At 51.8% G+C, this 22,087-nt stretch overlaps 1 protein-coding gene across 4 annotated transcripts in view; it reads right to left on the reverse strand.

The window, feature by feature from the left end:
• TSPAN18 (tetraspanin 18) overlaps positions 1 to 22,087 on the reverse strand; it is a 180,762-nt gene that overhangs the window by 98,262 nt on the left and 60,413 nt on the right. Inside the window, exon 3 of one of the 4 annotated variants that reach the window (XM_073904718.1) lies at positions 17,737 to 17,851. The exons of the other annotated variants lie outside the window; for them this stretch is intronic. The gene's annotated coding sequence lies outside the window, so the exon portion shown is untranslated. The remainder of the gene's footprint in view (positions 1 to 17,736; positions 17,852 to 22,087) is intronic. 4 annotated transcript variants of the gene reach the window in all.

The raw sequence follows: 22,087 nt of genomic DNA on the forward strand, positions 1-22,087 counted from the left end.
AAGAAAGAAAGAAAGAAAGAAAGAAAGAAAGAAAGAAAGAAAGAAAGAAAGAAAGAGAGAGAGAAAGAAAGAAAGAAAGAAAGAAAGGAAGGAACAGAAAATGTCTAGCAAGGAAGGAAAGGGCATAGTAACAATAATTACAGAACCAAGTCCCTGATAGGAGTCAGGCACCTGGCGAAGCACAGTACAAACGGGAGCTCATTCCACAGTTACCGTACGTAACCTTCTGAAGGAATTGAGGCCCAGAGAGGCTAAGTCATTTGTCTAAGGTCATCCAGCCAGGAGGTGGCCAGATCTGAACGCAAGCCTGCTGATCTGGAAGGGACATGCTGGTTAGGCCTGCCAGGCCATGGAGGACAGAAGATGTCCCAGCCTGGAGGCCGTCCTGGTGCAGACCTGGGATGCTTGTTTTGAGTCATCGTGGAGAGTGGCATGATTCATCTCCAGGTGCAGCCTGGAGCAATAGGCCGATGGCGACACATGGTGTGGATGGTCCTGCCGGTTCACAGGGTTCACTGTGACAGCTGTCATCCCAGGAAGGGAGCTGACCCTTCTTCTATCCTCCTTCCGGGGCTTCCTCATTTCACCGCTGACAGCCAGCTTCGCTGAAGAGCTTGTTGGCACATCAGAATAGTACTGTGATTCCCTTGCTGAGCAAACCTTTGCAGATTCCCAACTTTATACTCGGAGCCAAAGGACATGTGTTTTAAAAAAGCATAAACTACGGTACAAGCCATCAAGGAGTTTATCACTAGAAGACTAATAATGCTTGTATTTCTAATTCTATTTCCAAGGCTAACTGTGGCGCATGCCTCTCTCTCTCTCTCTCTCTCTCTCTCTCTCTCTCCCCCCCCCCCCACATCCTTTGAATGGTGTTGAGTGCCTAACGGAGGCAGTTAAAAAAACAAAACATCAGATTATGTCAATAAACATCAAAAGAGACACAATCTCCCAGTGGGACAGCAACCCATGGAAAAGCAATAGCGACCGTGTGAGAAGGCGCAGGCCCACGTGTGCACACTTGTGTGTGTAGATAAAACTCTACTGGCCAGGAAAGTGGAGGTATTTAAACCGCATTTGTGGAACAGGAAGTTTGTTAATTTTTAGGGATGAGATAGAGATCAACCACATTTTTCCCCACCTTTTATTTATTTTATTTTTTATTTTTTAAGTAGGCTCCATGTCGAATGTGGGGCTTAAACTGATGACCCCGAAATCAAGAATCACGTGCGCTACCGATCGAGCCAGCCAGGCATCCCCAGATATGAACCAAACTTTAAATTATCAATGCCTGCTGGTTTATTAATATTCCGAAGTGACAATGCAGCATGCGTCTGCCTCATCCTTTAAAATGTAGGGAAAGTGGTATATACCCCAAAGATTTGAAAATAGGTACTCAAACAAATATATGTACATGCGTGCTCCGAGCAGCACTATTCACAAATACCTGAAAGGCAGAAACCACCCAGATGTCCCACAACAGATAAATGGATAAGCAAGTTGGACCAGATCCATACAGTGGACTATTATCCAGCCATTAAAAAGGAACGGAGCACAGACATGCCTTACAATGTGGATGAACCTCTAAAATTTTGTGCTCTGAGAAAGAAGCAGCACACAAAAGGTTCCATACCGCATGATCTCATTTATAAGAAATATCCCTATGAGGCCAATGCTTGGAGAGAGAAAATTGATTGACCTAGGGGAGAGGAGAAGGGAGGGAAACCGCTTTCCTGGGTAAGGGGACTGACTTTGGAATGATGGACATTTTGAACACTCGATAGGTGGTGTACCACACTGGGAATGAACGGAATGCCACCAAAGCCTTCATTTCAAAAATGCTTCATTTTATGTTATGTGAATTTCACCTCAATAAATTACTTAAATTCTTTTGGTAGTACTTCACAGATTTTTTTAAGGAGAGCCCAAGCTTTCCCAGTGATAGAAGGCAGCAGCATGATACAGGACAAAGCACCGGTTTACGAGTCAGGAGCCTGGATCTTCTCTCTCTTCTAATCCTGGGACTTAAGGCGATCACTTTTGTGTGCTCTCAGCCTCAGTGGAGAGCCCCCCTCTATAGAACGGGGCCTGGGCAGGCTGTGTGAGGCCCAGCAGGTGCTAGGAGGGACAGTGATTCTGAAAATGTAACAGTATTAAGCTAACATTTACTGAGGATTCACAGGCCAGTTACTATGCTGGCTGTTCATCTCATTTAATCCTCATAATGAGCCCATTTTACAGAAGAGGAACCTGAGGTTTAAAGAAAATCAGAAGTACAGCCAGATTTCAAGCCCAGGCTACTCTCATCACAATATCATATCACACTGTCTTCCCCCAAAGCATACTCTTTACCATTGTTCAGGAGAGCTGGTGGGTGCTGTGCTTGGCGTATAAAGAGATAAACACCGAGCACCAACCCGCCCCAGATGCACCAATGCACCTCAGCTACACACCAATGTTCAGTCCTGAGCAAAGGAGCTGGGTCACTCTGCCCCACATCGCACCCGTGGCTCTCTGCTTCTCAGATGGCGTCTTTCTTATTTCTTGGGATCCACTGATACGAATTTCCTTGAAGGTGAACTTCAAATTCAAATCCTTTCGTTTCAACAACATTATCAGACGTTCTTCATGTGCCAATTGCCATCCTGGGCTCTGGGGACTACGGAACTAAATAGGCGTTTGCTCTAGTTTCAAAGAACTCGCAAGGAAGGTACATGAGAAAATAAACAAGTATTCTCAATATTCTAAGCTCAGGGACAGATGTCTGCTCAGGGTGTGCTGGGTGTATGTCAAAGGAACTCACAGGAAACTCAGCGTGGCACAGTGTCAAGGAGGTAGGTCTGGTTCAAATCCTGCTTGTATCATAGCTGAGCTGTGTGATGTTGGGCAAGTCACCTAACCTCTCTGTGCCTCGTTTGTAAAATGAGGCCAAGTGTACCTGGCTTAGAGCGCTGTGCTGAGGATTAAATAACTGAGGATAAATTAACATGTGAAGTGCTGAGAACAAGGCCCGACACATGGCAACTGCTTCATAATTAGCGCTAGCTCTTATTACCACGGTCTCTGCCTGTAGATGGTGTTGGCCTGGGAAGCGGTGAAGGCATGAAGTTCAAGAAGGACACCCCGCACACCACAAGAGCTCCAAGTGCCAGACTAACTCAGGCCTGTTTTCAAGTGCAAATCCACGTGGAAATGCAAGTCTTGTATGAATAAGGACAATTAGAGTTATCACAAACCATGGCGAGGAAGACAGAACCCAGAAGACTGTCCACAAACCCAGACCCGCTGGGAAGTGAGAATATCAATTTCCAAGAAATGTTATATCCCCCTCCCTGCATCACTGCCAGGCCCCAGGGAGTAATTTCATGTTCAAATTGCTTTTTAATCCCATGAGATTGCATCCCCCACCCCCCATGGTCTCCAGAGGATACATCTGGACAATTTCACCTGCTTTGATGCTGCAGAGAAATGCGAAAGCCACAGAGGAAGAAATGATCCCCAGCGTCCCCCTTCTAGAAAGACAAGTGAAATGAAGAGCCTAAGCCTGTGGGATGCCGTTACCTAGGGGACCCTTATGTATAAAAAGGTGTAGGATTTTTCCGGTCGATTTCCGTGTCTCCTATCCCGGCCTGCCCATCCTCACGGTGGTTCTCTCAGGAACGCCCACCGCTGGGGCAGGAGGAGCAGGGGGTGCCTAGCAGGACGGTGGAGGTTTCCAGTCCTCCTTCTATCTCTTCCAACCGTATGACCTTGGTCAAGTTACTTCACCTCTCTGAGCCTCAGGGCCCTCATCTGTAAAATGGAAATAATGCCACTTTTCTCATGGGATTTTTTTACAGGAGCAATAAAATTTCAAGCGAAGCATGAAGCAGCGGGTACATAGTGGGAGCTTAAAAACAGAAACAAAAATCAAAACAAAGCTTCCTGAATTGCTAAAACGAAACATACAAAACAGTTCTCTTGGCCCCATTCCAGCTTCGAACCTGCAGGAGGTTGCCTGCCAGGACCACACCCCAGGGTCAAGCATCTAGGGGACCCCTCCAGCTCAAAGTGCTGGAACCCGACCAGCGCCGCATTGCCCCCTCTCTCAGACAGGTGGACTCTGGGTCTTCCCATCTGGATCCCACTGGAAGCAGTCAGATTTGAGCGGCATCCAGCCCACACGGCTCTCCCTGGGTGCCCAGGGCTCCACACTCCACAGGAACGCCCCCCTCTGTGCCCCAGGGGTCCCACTACCCTCAACTTACAGATGGCGAAACTGATCCTCCAAGGCACTGAGTGACTTGCCTATGGCCACCAGGCTGGTAGGCGGTGTAGTTGAGATCCAAACACAGGTAGGAATGCTAAACACCCTAATCCACTCAACCGGTATTCCCCAAACACAAGCCATTCCCATAACTCCCTCACAGTATTGGCGATATCCCCCTGCACACAACCATCGCCGGTTTCACGATATCCTTACCCCACCTGTACTATTTGTTACCGCATCTTGCTTTTTCAAAGGACTTAAAACCAACTCATTTTTTTTAAACCTAACCTTGTCTTAAGTAATACTAACTAGGAAACCCTGGGGTCGATGGGTTAAATCTATTTGATCAAATACTCATTTAATTACTATAAAACCATTAAAATAAAAAGCATCCTAGTTCATGTAAGTTCCACCTAAAATCATCTGGTCTGTCACATGCTGCCAACGGCGGATGCACTTCCTCTCCCTCTGGAAACGTGGAAGGAACCGGCCTCCCAAAGTTATGTTTGACTTAGATCTGCCAATGTTGTGGCCAATGTTCCAAAAACTGCTGGATTGAGAGTTTGTGGAATCAGAAAGTGTTCTTCCAGCCCCAAGACAAGTTAGATAGATTTTTATCATGGGACAAGTGGCATTAAAAGGAAAGCTTGGACAAGCTTCTGTCGTCATCCAAGCAAGTTGGAGGTTGTCTAATGCGAGCAGCACAGGTGTATTTAAGCAGCCACATATCTTGGGGAAAGCTCTGGATTCTTAGAAACCCCACCCCCACCCCGCAACAGGCCTAGTGCAAGTTCAACGGTTGTGGGCTTGTTATGAAGGAGGCAGGCAAATCCAAAACGGTGTCTTACTTGTCTTAAAATAAGATAAGCACTACAACCAACAGGCACTTCATAATTTTTTTATGAACAACATAAGTTGAACTTCATAAAGTACAACCCCTTAAAGGGGGAAGGTGTGGGCACCTGGGTGGCTCAGTCGGTTAAGCGACTGCCTTCGGCTCAGGTCATGATCCTGGAGTCCCGGGATCGAGTCCCACATCGGGCTCCCTGCTCAGCGAGGAGCCTGCTTCTCCCTCTGACCCTCCCCCCTCTCATGTACTCTCTCTCTCTCTCTCTCATTCTCGCTCTCTCAAATAAATAAATAAATCTTTAAAAAAAAAGGGGGGGAAGGTGTATTGGGTTGAGTACTGTCCCCTCAAAATTCATGCTTTTCATCGGAACCTCTGACTGTGTGTGGCCTTATTTGGAAAAAGGGTCTTTGCAGATGCAGTTTGTTAGGATGAGGTCATACTTGCTGAGGGAGGACCCTACCTGCAACGATCCAAGAGAACACACAGGGAAGTAGACACAGGAGGAAGACGGCCATGTGAAGACAGTGGGGTAGGACTGGCGGGACATCCAGGATGGCCACCAACTGTCAGAAGCAAGCGGGAAGAGGCAGGAAGCATCCTTCCCTAGAGCCCTGACGGGGTGGGGCCCAGCAGGCACCTTGATTTCAGCCTCCTGGCCTCCAGAAATGTGGGAGATTACATTTCTGTTGTTCTAAGGCACTCGGTTTGTGGGTGATTTGTTACAGCAGCCCAGGAAACTAATACAGAAGGTGAGCATGGAGGTCCAGAGAAGCCAGGCGGCTGAGCTGAGGTCCCACAGTTGAGTTCATCTCAGGACTGGGACTAGAACCCCAGCCTCCCAGCGGGGGGGGGCTTGATCTTATCTTGAGGGGAACAGTAGCTTCCCAGAAACAGCAACCATAACACCAGGTAGGCATCAAGATCCCTCCCCTAAACCTTCCCTAATTTAACACTGGGAATTTGCCTCGGTGGAAGCAACTTCTTTTTTCTTTAACTTCTGCATCACAAAGAGCTGTTGAAAGTGGCCAGAGAGGCCACCTGTCATTAGCCAAGTCTCTCGGTACATTCTCACCGGCTTTCCAGACGGACAGACGCACACATCCGCGGCTCCCATTTCGAGGACCCCCACCCAGGCATCCATCAGACCCAACCCTTACAAAAAGCAATAGCCAGCAAGGTCTGTCTGGTGTGGACAATGCCGGGCTGCTCCAGTCCGTGGCCGAGGGGACCTGCTCTCACTCCCAAGACGCCAGACAGGCACTGCTGATGACACCCCCTGGGCGGCACGGGGTTGCTGCTAACCCAGCCAGCCAGGAGGAGCTCTATTATTTTTCCATCGCTCAGAGGCTGGGCTTGTTGCCCTCCCCAGCCCCGCCCTTAAACACCCCGCTAGCTCTAACCTTCCTCCCAGCAATCACCAGGGGAGGGGAGTGAAGAGCTTCTCTTGCTTTCTCCTCTTCCTCTTCCCTCCCCCCCCCACCACTCCCCGCCTTCCGCAGAAATGCAGTCTACTTTATTGTTTTAGGCTGGGGTTTGTCAATGCCTTTGGACTTGAAAGAAAAATTGCGATCCACACCATAAAGATAAACACACCACACTGCTAGCATAGCAGCTACCAGGGGGGAGCTCAGAAACCTCAGACGCACACTGGTCCACAGAAACTAGTTCAGCGGCTGCTAAGGGCTAGGCTCAGTGCTGAACTGAAGTGAGTAAGGCAGCCCTGCCTTCCTCCCTCCCTTCCATCCACAGATATTTGTTGAGCTCTTCTATTGCCAGGGACTATGATGTATTCTGGGTCCAAAGGAATAAAACAAAAACAAAAACAAAACAAAACACAAAAGAACCAACTTGGCCCTGGCCTGTGGCCCTAAGTGAATTTGACATCTAGAAGCAAAAAGAGGCAAGGGGGAGAGTGAAGATGAATAACACTGTAATCTGATAAAGACCAAACAGACAGGCTCTGGGTTGGCAACATTCTATTCTTATTGTCAGGGCTTAATAAATGCAGGTAAACTTCCATCTAAGTGCGGAGAGGATACTGTTGGAAAGGGATTCTGATGTAGGAAGGGTGATGGAGTGAGAATCCTAACTTCTTTTTCCAAAGCTGAGTTCATTATCTCTCTGGCTTCTCCAAACTAGCTGTTTCCCCAACCTCTGATTTCCCTTCATTTTTCTTGGCAGCCCCAACAATCTCATAGGGACCTCAGCTCAAAGACTCAGACACATCACCATTTCTGTTCTTGCCCCACCCAGTTCCTTCCAGAGTCCTGTAGAACCTTCCATTGCCTCCTGTATCTGCCCCTTGTCTCCCTCTACCCCAGTGTCCCTGCCCCACTTGAGGCCTGTATCTTCTATTACTTGGACTCCTGCAGTAGGCAAGTCATTCCAGTCCATCTCCTCTCGCCTCTTCAGTCCATCCCCTGCACTCTATCTGAGCAAGAGCCCTAGACCACTGGCCTGATTCAAAGCCTTCAAAGGCTCCCGAAAGCTGAACAATTAAATCCAAGTTCAGCATTCGAGGACTTCCATCACCTGGCCCCAGTCCATCTCTCCAATTTAATATTTCGCTACTCCTCTACATGTTCCCAGGGTTACCACCAAGGGGGATCATTCCTTCTTTGCTGAAAAGAAACACCCCACGCTTTCTCACGGCCAGGCGCTGGAAGATGCTGCCCGCAAGCTGGAATACCTCCCTCCCACCCCCAGTCCTTAACTCCACCTCATCAAGGATTTCTCCACCCCCTCCCACTCTTATCCCCTAAAAGCCTACCCTTGTGGATTTTGCTTCTCACACCATTCACACCCTACTTTGTGCTACAGTCAGTATTCACTCCCTTTATTTTCTTAGGAGGCCAAATCCCTAGGGGGCAGAAGTGTGGTCTTAGAGACCAGTGAATCACCATTAATGCCTAGCAGGGCCAGAAAACAGCAGGCACTCCATTTACTGGGTGGTAAGTAAAATCTCTTGTTTCTCTCCCCGAATCTGTCCCCACAATGTCCCCTACCATCAAGGGCCTGGTGTGCCCATTTACCATAGCAGCTCTGTGTTAAAATACCACCACTGTTTATAATAATGTTTTATATTCATGTTAAATAATAACATTAAAAATAACATGAACAACAACACTAATAGCATCAATGGGGTTCGAGCAGTCTCGGGAGGGATTCTCCTAGCAAAGCCCTCAATATACAAAGTCCTCCTTCAACATTTCCTCTTCTTTCCCACTATTATGGGGACCAGTATGGACAAACTGAGGTTTCGTACCTCCCAAGGGGATGCCCTAGGGTCCCCCCACCAGTAGACCGCCCCCCCAGCCACCTCTCTCCCAAGTTCCTGAGTCTACCCTGATAGAAACAAGACGTGTGTGTGTGTGTGTGTGTGTGTGTGTGTGTGTGTGTGTGTGTGAGCAATGCCAAGCAGGTCCTTCCTGGGGAGCAGTCCTGACTTCTGTCTCCTGGCTCCCCCTTTCACCCCTGTAATCCATTCTCCATGCGGCAGCTAGAGAGACTTATTTAAAATGCAAATTAGAACCTGGAGCTCCTCTGCTTAAAGCCCTCTGAACGTTTCTCATTGCACTTAGAATAAAATCCGGACTCTTCAAAGGCTTGAAGCCCCCACCCCCACCCCCCAGTGCTGTTTATCCCCCAAGTGTTCTCTCCCTCGCCACCCAGCCACATCTAGCATTGCTGTCCGGGTCCGTCCGTGAGCACAGCTCAGAGCTTTGTGTTTTCTGTTCCCTCTCCTGGAAGGTTCGAGACCCATTGAAGTCCCCCGGGGCGGGGGGGGGGGGGGGCCTTTCCAACACCAGTGCTTCCAGACACTCCCTCTATTGCCTCTTCCATGCATGAGGGACCTTTCCCCTTCCTCATGAGACAGCTCCAGGACCTAAAGGGGAGTTTGAGTAGAAAAGGAGAGGAGTGGGGACATCTGTCTTTGTTCAACACTTGACTGGGTACCAAGAATGAATTACCATTAGGGTTTTTGAGTCTAAAGCTGGCTCCTGGACCTGGGTTCAAATCCCAGTTTCACCTCCTACTAGCTGTGTAATCTGGGGAAGCTGCTCCATCTTTCTGTGCCTCGGTTTCCTCGTGTATACAACGGAAATGAAGATGGGCACTCATGTTTGGAGGGGCATTAAGATGACCCCACAAATGAGACAGGGCCCATGAAGGGCCTGGGGCACACTCAACAAGTACTGGGGCCACTGGAGAACTTCTAGGGAGCTTGCCATGCCCTCAGCCTTGCTTAGAAAGAGCATAGGTCTACAGGGTGCCCAGAACACTCCACAGACCGCATCCCTCCGACACAGAGCTGGCCCTTTCCCCCATGAAACTTCCTTCTCTCACAGCCACACCAGAGTCTGTGATGGGCCCCTCAGGCCTGCAGAGGTACAAACAGGCTCTCACAACTGGAATGGGGATGGGGTTTTGCAGGACTCTGGCCCCAAGTCGCGTGGCAGGAAGAGACCAAGCCAGCCTCCAGTCTGGACCTGCTGGCCTCCTGCTTCATCCTCCACCCCAGGCACGGGTGGTCCCCTGGAACACATGTTTGAGAGCTGTCCCACCTGTGCCAAACCCAGCTCAGACGCCACAGGCCTCTCTCCCTCCCCAGCCAGGGACTTCTCCTTTATCACGAAGGGGGGAGGGGGCCCTTTCCAGCTAGAGCCACCCAGCAATAAAAACTTTCTGTGGAGAGGAAAGCAGTTCTCTCCAAAGCTTGGGACCCCTCAAGGTGCTGTGGCCCAGCTCCTTCCTTCAGACAAAGAAGGCACCAACAGCCCTGCTTCCTGAAGGCAGCCAAAAAGGTCCAGGGAGGTTAAATGACACTCCCAAGGCCACTCAGAGGGCAGTCGGGGGGGAGGGGCGGAACTTGGGACAATGAGATGAACCATCTGCCTGGAGGCAGCACTTGGTATGTACCAGGTGTCTCTGTGTCACTGCCTCGTTCTGACACTAGAACCATCGGGAAGGCCACTCTACAGGTAGAGAACGGGGGGCTTTGAGCAGGTCAGAGACTCCCCCAAGGTCACGGGGAAACTGGAGCTGGGCTTCAAACCAGACAGCTTCCTTCTGTCCCCTGCACTCGACTGCTGCCCTGAACCCCCCGACTCATGGAGACACTGTTCACTTTCTGCCGTGCCCGCACCTGAAGCCACTGTGCTTTCTCTAGATGCCACATGTATACTCCTTTACTCCCCAGGTAGTTATTGGATGCTTTCTGTATGTCCGCTCTGTGCTAGCAGACACACACATACACACACACACACACACACACACACACACACACACACACCCCAGCCCACAGAGCCCACGCAGGAGCTCACACTCCCCTGAGAGACAGACGTAAACAGATGAATAATAAACGGCCTGTGAGTTATCCTAAGGTCTGCGGAGGAAGCAAACAAGGGGCTATTGAGAAGAACAGCAATCTAATATTTTCATTCAGAGAAGGGTTTCTGAGGAGGTGACATTCGGCTTATTGTTTTAACTGATAATGTGGAAGTTGTCAAACAGAGAGAGAACACTACAATGAACCTCCGGGTACCAATCCCTCAGCTTAAATAATCTGCCATTCTTATTCTGATGCTAGTTTAAAATAAATAAATAAGCACGTGTGGTTTAAAAAGTGTCAGGCTGGGAAGATGTCCATCGACAGATGAATGGATAAAGAAGCTGTGGTATATATACACAATGGAATATTATGCAGCCATCAAAAGGAATGAGATCTTGCCATTTGCAACGACGTGGATGGAACTGGAGGGTGTTATGCTGAGTGCAATAAGTCAATCAGAGAAAGACATGTATCATATGACCTCACTGATATGAGGAATTCTTAATCTCAGGAACAAACTGAGTGTTACTGGAGTGATGGGGGGTGGGAGGGATGGGGTGGCTGGGTGATAGACATTGGGGACGGTATGTGCTACGGTGAGTGCTGTGAATTGTGCAAGACTGTTGAATCACAGATCTGTACTTCTGAAACAAATAATGCAACATATTTTAAGAAAAAAGAAAAAGAAGAAGATAGCAGGAGAGAAAGAATGAAGGGGAGTAAGTCGGAGGGGGAGATGAACCAGGAGAGATGATGGACTCTGAAAAACAAACTGAGGGTTCTAGAGGGGAGGAGGGTAGGGGGATGGGTTAGCCTGGTGATGGGTATTAAGGAGGGCACGTTCTGCATGGAGCACTGGGTGTTATGAACAAACAATGAATCATGGAACCCTACACCAAAACAAATTATGTAATATATGGTGATTAACATAACAATAAAAAATTCAAAAAAATAAAAAGTGTCAGGCTGGGGGTCAGAAGACCTGAGGTTTGGTCGTGGTGCCACCCTTGACTGGTGGTGTGACCCTGGGCTGTGGTCAGGCCCCTGCAGCCCAGGTGGGGTGCCCGCAGGGCAGAGAGCCATGGTGGCCTTCGGGAAGTCTCCTTGGGGGGGAGCTCTGCAGTTACCCTGGATTTATGATCTGACCGAAGGCCTGAAAAGTCCCAACCCTGGGAATTGCCCCTCTCAGGGAGAGGCCACCAGGAGCCTGCGGGATATCCGGCCCAGGTGGGCAGACCAGAAACCTGCAAACAGGTGTCACCTAGAATCTGCTGGAAACCCAGGAGGAGGCTCCTTGGGGAGATTGGACGCGAATGCGCTTTGAGCAAAGCTTCCCACCGTGGCACAAATATGAGCCCATTGGAAGGGGATTTAGCTCAGTCAGGAAAAGCCCTGGACAGGTGGCTTCTTCTCCCAAAGAGAGGGGCTCATCTACTCCGGGGCCCGGCGCCCAGTCCCTTGCATTGGATGGGCTTTCATTCACAGCGTACGTATCGAGTGTTAATGCTCAGCTTAGATGAAATTCAGCTAAGCCAGAAGCCGCTCCAATCCCAGATCTGCCAGATCCACGAGCTCTGGGGGCCCCTGACAATTCCTTTTACCTCTTTGAACCTTAGGGTCACCTTCATCACAAGGGGCCAACATTGTACTACCCCGCATGGTCATCCTGAAGATCGTGATCCAAAAGTGCGTCCTGAATCTTAAAGCACGCGCCCCAGGGGGGTGGCGGGGGTGGGGAGACCACCCTGGTGGGAAGAGTGCCTGTCTCACAAACACTGCTAAGCATCCTGACACAGGCATTGGCAGCTAAGAGCAGCTCTGAAAGCAGCCTGCTTGGTTTCGAATCCTGACCCTGCCACCTGCTGACTATGACCTTGGGCAAGGCTAGTCCTTCTCCCTGCCTCGGTTTCCTCTTCTGCAGGAAGGAACTAATAGCAGGAGCTACCTCACGGGGTTGTGGCGGCTGCATAGATCATCACTGGCATATGATAAAAACTCAATAAATGCTCCTCCTGGTGACATGCCAGCAATGGTTATTTGCGTGGTTCCGCACCGCAGGGCCCCTGGCCCACCCAGGAGCCGTGGCCTGTTCATTGTCGTTCTCCCAGGCACAGAGGGGATGTCTGTGGGATGGAAATGAAATAGAGTGGGGGCTGGGGGCCCCTAAGGGAAGAATGAACTGGCTGATCGAATAAAACTGCTAAAGCTGAGGTTGGCGCTGTGTTGTGGTTGTGCTGTTTGGACCACGGGTGTGCGATGGGCAGGGGGGGTGGGGGTGTCAGGAGACAGGTCCTCGGGGCTGCGAAAATCCTTCTCCCCAACCAGCCAGGTTAGGTTTAGTCTGGTTTTCCAAGGGGACAAGGGTTCAGAGAGGTCTGGGGCCGGGCCCCTGGGGAGGGGGCCGGAGGGGACTACAGCCTCACAAGACTTCCATTGTATCCTCCCCACACCGGCAGCCCCCCCCAGTGGCCCAGGCCCTGGGGAGCCCCTGCAAGAACAAAAACCAAGGGAGGGGAAGGGTGAGGAGGGGCAGGCACTGGCTGAGACAGTCTGAGAGTGGGGGTGGCGGGGGGAGGGCCAGACATGCCAAGTCACAAAGGCCTGGGTGGGAGGTGGGCTTCACTGCATGGGCCCCCTCCTCAGTTCAATAAGGAGGGACAGGGGAGAGATGGGGAAAAGCAGAAAGCAGCCAAGCCTGGACAGGGCTGAATAAAAATCCTTTATTTGTCTTCACAGCCCTTAAACGCACAAACTTGAAACCCTAAACCCTCCCTCTTTATTTCTTTTGGATGTGGCTGGGCCTGGCAGAGCTTCTCCCTCTTGCCTGAGCTCCTGACCAAAATTATACCAGTTTCCTGTTTAAAATTCTCCAATTCCATGGGCTTCTGAGATGCTCAGCATCAGCTCCGGGATGGCTGGGGGCAGGGCAGAGGGCGGGCTGCCCAAGGGAGTCCAGACTCAAGCTAGGAAGGCAGACAACAAATGGAGGGCCCCCAGTGTGGCTTGGCCAGGGGCCCCCCCTAGCGGGATACCGTAGTGGTCAGGCTGGGGGCAGGGGAGGTTCTGGAACTTTCCTGAGACTATATCCTTGTTCTGCTATTTTCCGGCTGTGTGACCCCGGGCAAGCCACCTAATCTTTCCAAGTGTTGCTTTCCCCATCTGTGAGGGGGGGATGGTGATGATCGCACCCGTGTCAAAGGGCTGGTTTGAGCTTTAAATGGAAGAAGCGTGGAAACTGCTTAGAACGGTGGCTGACCCCGCTCAGGACTGAGTCAGGGATAGCCATTATTATGATGCTAATGATGGCACCATATTTGGAGAAATCCTCAACCGGGGAGTGATTTCCTAAGAGCTCAGTATGGGATGGCTAGATGCCCCTCTGACCCTCTTCAGTGACGGCCAGCAACTGAGTGCATATAAGGGAGGCTGGCCTGAAAAGCCTTTCCTGAACTGTGTTCAGATGTTAATAAGCCAGCAAAATAAGCTCTGCTGGTGAAGTCTGGGAAATGCTGGCTTACCCCAAGTTAAACGGGATCTTTTGTGCCGGCCTTTTCAGAGCCTTTATTTGACCCAATGTGCATCTTGACTCTCCAGAAAGGGAGGCAACATTTACACTGGTCCCTAAACCATTCTGCTGAACAACTGTTTAGAGTCAAGGGTTATTGTTCTGTGTCCGCCGCTTAGGGAAAGGCCGATGCTATTCCACCCTAGGCATGGGAGTGTTACTCACTTACTTACTTAACTACACTCTCCTGTCTTTCTGAACCCTTTCCCCTCCTTCATTCACATTGCACTCCACAAGAACTTCATTCTGTCAGGCCCCGAACGAGGCACAGAGTGGTAAAGTGATGAATCTGGCACAGAAACAGTCCTTAAGAGTCCTCAGTTCCGTCAGGGAGGCACTGCAGGTGTCCCTCCTCCACTTTCATTTCTCTCAGATGCTCAGATTCAAAATCTACTAGTCACTGTCCCTCTTGTCCGTCATCCCTCACATCCAGGTCTACCCCAAGGCATGTCCCAAATCCAAGTACTGCTCAACTTTTCTAACTGCTACTGTACTGGTCCCAGTCTCCATCATCTCTTGCCTGGATACTATGGGGGCCTCCTCAATGACCTCCCAGCTTCCACTCTTGCCCCACCAGAGTCTCTTCTCCAGGGAGCTAAATATAATCAGACATGCTACTCCCCAGCTTAACACTATCTAACAGCTTCCTCTCACTAAACCAAAACCAAGTTTCTTGCTCCGTCTTCTAACGCCTCCCTCGCTCACCAACTTGCACACAATCCACTCTGCTACTCGTGATCCTCCAGCCATGCTGGTTCTCCTTCAGATCTCACCCCAGGGCCTTTGCACTTGCTGGTCTCTCTGCCTGCAGTACTCTTGCCCTGGAACTTTCCCCACAGGTCCATCTCAGCGAGGCCTTCCCTGACCACCCCACCCAAAGTAGCTCCTCCCATCCCCACCAGGTGCTATCACATTTCCCTGCCTGTTTCCTTCATAGCTCTATCTCCGTTTAAAAGTTTTGTATGTAATCTGTTTCCTCATTTATGTTCTGTCTCCTCACACTGGGCAGTAAGAAGCTCCTTGAGGACAGGGCCATCGTCTTATGTATTGTTCTAGGCTCAGTACCTAGAATAATGCCTATCCACAGAAGGGCTTCCCGAAATAGTTGCTGAAAGGATGAATGAAGGAGAATATTCAGTAGAGAGTGGTGGGGACAGTCACTGAGCTGTGGCATCACCGAGTTCCCTCATACTGGCCCGACTAGGAAAATACTTCCACACCCCTCAGCCCCAGGCCTGTCACACTTAAGATCAGATCTGAACTCCTCACCACGGGCAGGCTCCGGCCACCGCATCCGCACCACGTACCCCCTGCTTCCAGGGCTCCAGCCATACTGGCTTCCCTAGGCTCAGCACTCAGAGCCAGTCCCTGTCCTCATAGCAGCTCCTGCCGTGCTGGGACCCCTCTTTTCTCGCTCACCCACTGCAGCAAGAAGAGCTCAACAGCATCCAGCAGATGCCACTCCCAGTCCCCCAGGCCTAAAGTTGGCACAAGATGATGCTGACGATGCCTGCCCTGAAACCATTCTGCCTGAGCTCCAATCCAATGTCCCATTGCCCACACGCAGATGATTTCTTGAAACCTCAGCTTCCTCCTCTGTAAAATAGGCACAATGAAAGCCCTGCCTCCCCTCGTTCATTCATTCTGCCAAACAGCAGGGCAGTGGCGGCAGCAAGACACTAGGTAGGAGACTCCTGTGCGAATCCAAGCAAGCGATGGTGGTGAAGATCAGACATCTACCAAACTCCCAGTAAGTTCACATGGAGTAAATGCCACCTCCTTGCTCCTGCTGCCTCTGGTTGTCTAAGTCCCCAGGGCCTGAGAACCCATTTCATGCTCTAGGAGCTGGGAGAAAGGTGGACTCTCTCTCCCCAAGCCCCCTGGAAGAATCAGTTTTACTTCTTGGAATCTGATCAGTTCCCAGGTGCTTTGGGACCTGGTTAGGATGTGCAGCTATGGGATGCACGTATTTTCTTGGTGGGGACACACGGGGCCATCTCCATGCCCTGAGCCCACGGCAGACTTGCTCCAAGGGCTTTCTGTGGCTCTGCAGAGATCTGGGACGGACCAGAGCCATAGCCTGTCACCGGCACTGCCCACCCCAGACCACAGGAGCGGGCCATGGCTGTCTAAGCACCTGTAAGTCCTTTCTGTGCCCTCCAACCGCTTCCGGTGCCCCTCCCTTGGCCCTTCCGCACCACGCCGCATGTCACTCATTTGTCTGTGTCCAGGACACCCTTGTCCATCATCAGCTCCTCCAGGACAGCCGACTGAGAACTCACAGGATGCCAAAGGTGAGCAAAGAATGGAGGCTCCAAGTCTTTGCTAATTGATTTTGACAACCGTAATTTCATTTTAATTATTTATGCTCAGCCTTCAGAGTTCACTAGCAGATGACCAGAGGTGTGTGTTTTGTACAGTGGAGGAGGCACGGAATAAGAGACTTGTGTTCAGCTTTTATGGGTTTTCGCTGCCTCGTGGGAAATGGATGTCAGGGTCCTCTGCCCGCGCCCCCACCCCTACCCCCCGGGGGCTCCCCCACCATCACGGAAGAATTATCCTATTTTCCCACCATGGAGACAGAAAATGAGAACCCAGCGCTCGGGGTCACGTGGGCTGGCTAAGCCGCCGTCCCTGTTCCTGGCTGGGCTGTGCCTCCCTGGATTTCGCTGCCACCCTCTCTGGGGCATGGCCTGCTCACAGCGCCCACAGCGGATCCCTGAATGTCAGGGGAGCGGGAGGGCGGCGATGGCTGGTCTTGCCCCCTCGTGGTGCACACGAGGGAGACAGTGACCAGAAAAGGACAGGGGTGTCCTCAGTCACACAGCAACATGCAATCTGCGGACCTGCTGCTCCCAGGCTGGCGCAAGCCCACCAATCCCTCCTCTGCACCCGCCCCCCACTCCTGCGCCAGCCGCTGGATTAAAGCAACACCACGGTATTTGTTAACACGCATATTTCCGGACCCCAGGCCTGAGCCTGCAAGCACACGGTCATTCATGGGACACTGGCATTTATCAGGGCCGCGGCTGCTGGGTTTCTTATATTACCAGCTCTGAGGGCGCCAAGAATCTCCCCCTGCCCCCAAGTAGCATCCTTATCTCGCTTCTGGTATCCCCGGACCTGCAATTCTAGCCCTGCCGAACCTTCCTCTGGGGCTAAGCATTGCCCTCGGGGCTCCTCCCAGCACGGATACTGGGGAGGACGTCCACAGTCACAACCCTCATGTCTGCTGAGCGCACAGCACTGTCACGCGTCCCATCTCCCACAGCACCCCAGGAAGGCAGACAAAGCAAGGCTCACTTTGTCCATCTTCCAGACAAGAAACCACAGGCTCCAAGAAGTTGACTTCTCCAAAGGCACATGGTCAGTGAGTTCACAAACCAGACTCTGGACATCGGAGCCCCACCGGACCCTGCTGGGGGGCTGGGGGGTGGGGGCTGGGGAACAGGAGCCGAGATGCTGGGGGGCTGGGCACGTGGGGAGGAGGAATGAGAAGGAGAGAGGCCTTGCTGGGGTCACCACAGCCACCATGGTCTCCCTCCCCATTGTGACAGCCTGGAAAAGTCCATTCATTCATTCACGCATTCACTCATACCTCACAGCCTCCTGTGGTGGGCTGGTTTGTAGGGGACCACCTGTTAGGGGTCTGCTGTTTTACAGACTGACTGTGTGACCTTAGCTATAATTAGGGGGTGAAACCTACTTCTCAGGGTTGATGTGAAGGGTTTAAAAGTTACCTCCCGCATGTGAAAGTGCCTAGTACAGCACCTGGCGTGCTCTGTAGTCTCAGCTACAACTTTCCAAGGAGGGCGGACTCCAGACTGTTTGCTCCTTGTTCATTATTATCCCATTCTACGGATAAAGAAACTGAGGCTCCATCAGGTTAGGTAGCTCCATATTTCAGCCACTGGCAGAGCCAGAATTTGAACCCTATGTCTATCTGAGTCTAAGTGTAGCACCTGAGTCTTTAATGCTAACCCCCACCCTGAGCTCTACACACACACACACACACACACACACACACACACACACACACACAGCCTCCGGCTATTTGGGCTTTAACTCTAGGAAACACTCAGTGGGGGTGAAGCTGGAGAGGCCTGCAATTTCCCAAACAAAACTTGACTGTGGTTCTTTCTCTTTCTTCCTCTTGCTGTGCATCCAGAGGCAGCCCCTGCTCCAGCCCACAAGATGGGGCGCCAGGGGAAGGGGGAGCCTCTTCTTCCCCCTCTAACGGCTAACGTTCATTCCCGAATAACACAATCAGAGCTCAAGGATTAATGGACGTGGCTCCTGCTTCCAAGTCCCCCCCTCCCGCTGACAGATCGCCTAATTCCTCCCCCCAACCCCATTCCTGAACCTTGCAGGAAAAAACACAGGCGGCTTGCTTATCTTAGTGTGGGGTTGCCGTGGAAACGGCATCCCTCGTGAGATGCACTGTCATAACATTTCAGGGCTGTTCGGAACACTTAAAGACACAGCCTCCTCCTCCCCTCCGGGGCCTCAGTCCCCCCGCAGGTTGTCAGATGCTTGGGCAGGGGGCAGGAGGCGAACAACTAGGAGGACCCCTGGCTTTGGGACTGTCAGCTCACATCCTTCTAGGGCTTGAGATCAGCTGGTGCCTGGCAAGTGACTGGGAGGGCTTAGGGAACAAATATTCTTCAAGTGGCTTCTGGGCTGGGCAGTGGGCTCTGCTTGGGATTTTTGTGATGAATCACACCAGCATCCCCCCACAAAGTTGGCATGACGATGACCTCCATTTTACAGAAGAAAAAACTGAGGCTCAAGGAGGTAAGGTCACTGCAGTGGGCACTACTGGTGTTCCAGGTGACCCCGCATCCCAGTTTTAGCACTTAAAGTCTCCCATCCCACGAAACCCCTTAGACCCTGGCCAACTGGGAGGGTGGGTCCCCTTACCTTCACCCACTTCCCCATCTCTTCTCCCTGCAGACACGGTGTGCATCCCCCTGCCCCTGGGGGCTTGAATGCCTGCACCTGTGATTTCTCTTCAGCAGATGGCCCCTGGGCCCCTAGAGCTGCTCTGCCCGCCAGCCGAGAGTTGGACGTGTTCTGGGCCAGAGGTGGCCCTGAGCCAGCGGCTGGCAGGTGTGGGAGCAGGAGAGGCCGGTTCCCCTGCCTTGATTGGAGACAAGCTCTGAGCCCCCCTGTGGAGTCGAGCTGAAGCCACCATCTATGGGACTTTTCCTGGGACCGCCTGCCTTGGTATCCTTCCCTCCCTTAGCGGCAACCCTGGGAGCAGATCCTTAACACATCACTTGCATAGAACCCTCCTTGCAGGGTCTGCTCCTGCAAACTCCCCAGCCCCAGAGGCTGACCTCAGGTCATACCATAGGCCGTGCTGGGCTCCCCTCACTTCCACACCCCCCACCAATCCTGGACTGCCAGCCACACTGAAAGACCCCCTTTCCCCACAACCATGTCCGCTGCAACCCCTGGGCCTTGGCACATGCTATCTGTCCGCGTTCTGCTCGACACCTCCTTCCCAGGCTGCTCCCCCCGAGCAGAGGTCCACTTGTCCCTCAAGAGCTGGCCAAGGTGTCGCCACCAGAAGGGGCTCCACGGGGCCCAGGGACTTCACTGCATCTACATCACTCCCACACAAGGCTCCACCAAAGGCCCGCTCTGGAGAGGATGTGCCTGGTGTCCCGGAGCCGGCCGTGAGCCCCCAGGCAGGCCCCCTGCTTCCATCTCCATGCCCCCACGACCCACTCAGGGCCTGTCACGAGGTGCTAACAGACACCAAATGAGGGAAGGAAAGCACACTGAGGTAGTACCTGCTTCGTGCCAAGCAGTCGTCAGGACTTACCCTCAGGGCCCTACCCAGTCCCCCTGACTGCCTCTGCACCCGCACTGAGTCCCCTCCAGTCCCGGGGCTGAGCCTTCCGTGCCCACAGTCCCCTCTGCCTACAGCTCTTTCCCAAAGAGGCTCTGAGCATGCTCCCTCCCTTCCTCGGGTCTCTGCTTAAATGCTCCCCTCACAGAGGTCTCCCTGACCTCTCTGTCAGCTGCCTCCACCATCGCACGTTGATTTTCCCACCTTAAGTATATATTTATTTATATATAATTACTATATGAGCCAATAATAAATATATATATATTTAGTTATATGCATATGATTCGATATAGAATATTTATATAACATAGAAACCAATTTACTTTGACTATGTGCTTAGTTTTCTGTTCCTCCCCCGCCCCCGGAGTGTGCGGTCCCCAGGGAGGGACCTTTGTCTACGGCTGTAGCCCCAGTACCCAGAACAGTGTCTACAGCACATTGTAAGCACTGGATGAATATTTCTGAATGAATGCGTAAAATGCTAGCCCCTCAGGGACTGCTGAGAAACAGTACTTTGACGTAAGTGCTATTACAAACTCACTATTACAAAGCTCACTGGGAGAAAGGATTTGTCCAAGGCTGCACAGCCAAGAACCAAGGGCACCACCCTGAGGGCCACAGCCCTGGGGCCTGACCTCCGGCCTTGACCTTGAACCTTCTCCAGCAATGCCACACCCTGCAGGCCGCTCTGGAGCCCGTCCCATCTTTCTGAAGCAGATGCCTGAACCTTGGTGACTGGGCTCCCCTGTGGCTGGGATGCACTGGGGACTAGGGAGAGGCGACAGTCCACAGAAGGGGTGACTGGGCTGCCTCTGAGCACCCCTCGGTACCTATGAGAAGGAGGTGAGGCTGGTGGCAGCCTGGGTGGTAAAGATTCAGAACGGACACAGACTCCCCCACCAGCCCCTTGATTACTGCCAAGGCCTCCAGCCTCCCCACACCGGGGTCCAGGTGGAAGCTCTCCAACCTCTTTGGGGACCCGACATGTCCGTTACTGATTAAACAGATGAGCCAATTAGTGCAAAAGTGTGAATGGAAATCATTATGACGTGTTTCAGGCAAACCTCCCTCTTTCTTCCAAAAAGTGGGAAGAGCAGGGGGCAAATTGTGATTAATTGCATTGCTCAGAGTCTAGACCCGGGCAGGAGTGTCTCAGAGGCCACCCCTCCCACCAGGCTTGTGATTGAAGTAGACTTCATTTTCTGAGAGCCTGGAGAAGGGTCTCTCCTGCTGTGAATTCGCTGGTCGCAGCCCCACTTTACAGACAAGCAAGTTGAGGTTCAGAGAGAGAACACGGAATTCTAAACCCCATGGTGTCCTCTTTTGGGGTACCTCACTCTGCTTGATCAGGTTCCTTGGACGTCTGCCGTCCTATCTCCTTTCCTGCTCTCCTAGAGCTCAGAGCAAGTGGGCGTGCACGCACCGGCACAAGCAGATACGCACCACAGACAGACACCTTCTCTGGCCCCTCCGAGCCCAGCAGCAAAGTTGCTGCCTCAGTGACGGACTAAAGGCTGTGAGTCCATGATTCTGAGGTCTTGGACTCAGGGACAGAATGAGAACACCCTCAGAAAGACCCTGCTCCCTGGTGTACCAGCCAGCATCCCTTGGCCCCCTACACCACTCGGAAAGGGGACAACGACATGAAGCAAGGGCTCTGGAAGGAGTCTTTCAGCCCCATGCACCCTGCACAGTCCCACACAGACCAGGGTTGGGAGGAGGTGGGCAGGGCTACGTTCCGAACACGGACTATAATTGTTTTTCCTTTTCCAATGCTCACGGTGTCCTGCCGACTGACTATGAAAATAAAGACTCATTTCCTACCGATCTGGGGTCTTGTTTTTCCCTCCTCATTCCACAAATACCACAGTTCTGGGTTTATGGCACACAATTCGCCCCTGCCTTGCTCCTGGAGCAGCATAACTAATCTTGAAGCCTCCTCGAGAGCACATCTTTCTCTGCCAGCCACTCTGAAGGACTGACAGGGCTTCGCTGCTTGCCAAGGCCAGCCCCACTTTTGTCTCACAGAATTTCTACAAGCCCCCTGCATGGTATCACTGCCAGCCTTTGTGAGACAAGGAAACTGGGGCTCAGAGAGGTTAAGTAACTTGTCGTATGCCACACAGCAAGTTCACAAAGGAACAGATAAATCACAGAGAGCTTTTTCCTCAGCAGACATAAATGCTAAAAGAGCTATTTTCCTACCAGAAAGCCCCAATTCGGACAATGTAACC

The sequence above is a fragment of the Callorhinus ursinus genome, unplaced genomic scaffold (genome assembly GCF_003265705.2).
Source record: "Callorhinus ursinus isolate GAN/ISIS: 27379988/994484 unplaced genomic scaffold, GSC_fseal_2.0 scaffold21, whole genome shotgun sequence".
Lineage (NCBI taxonomy): Eukaryota > Metazoa > Chordata > Mammalia > Carnivora > Otariidae > Callorhinus > Callorhinus ursinus.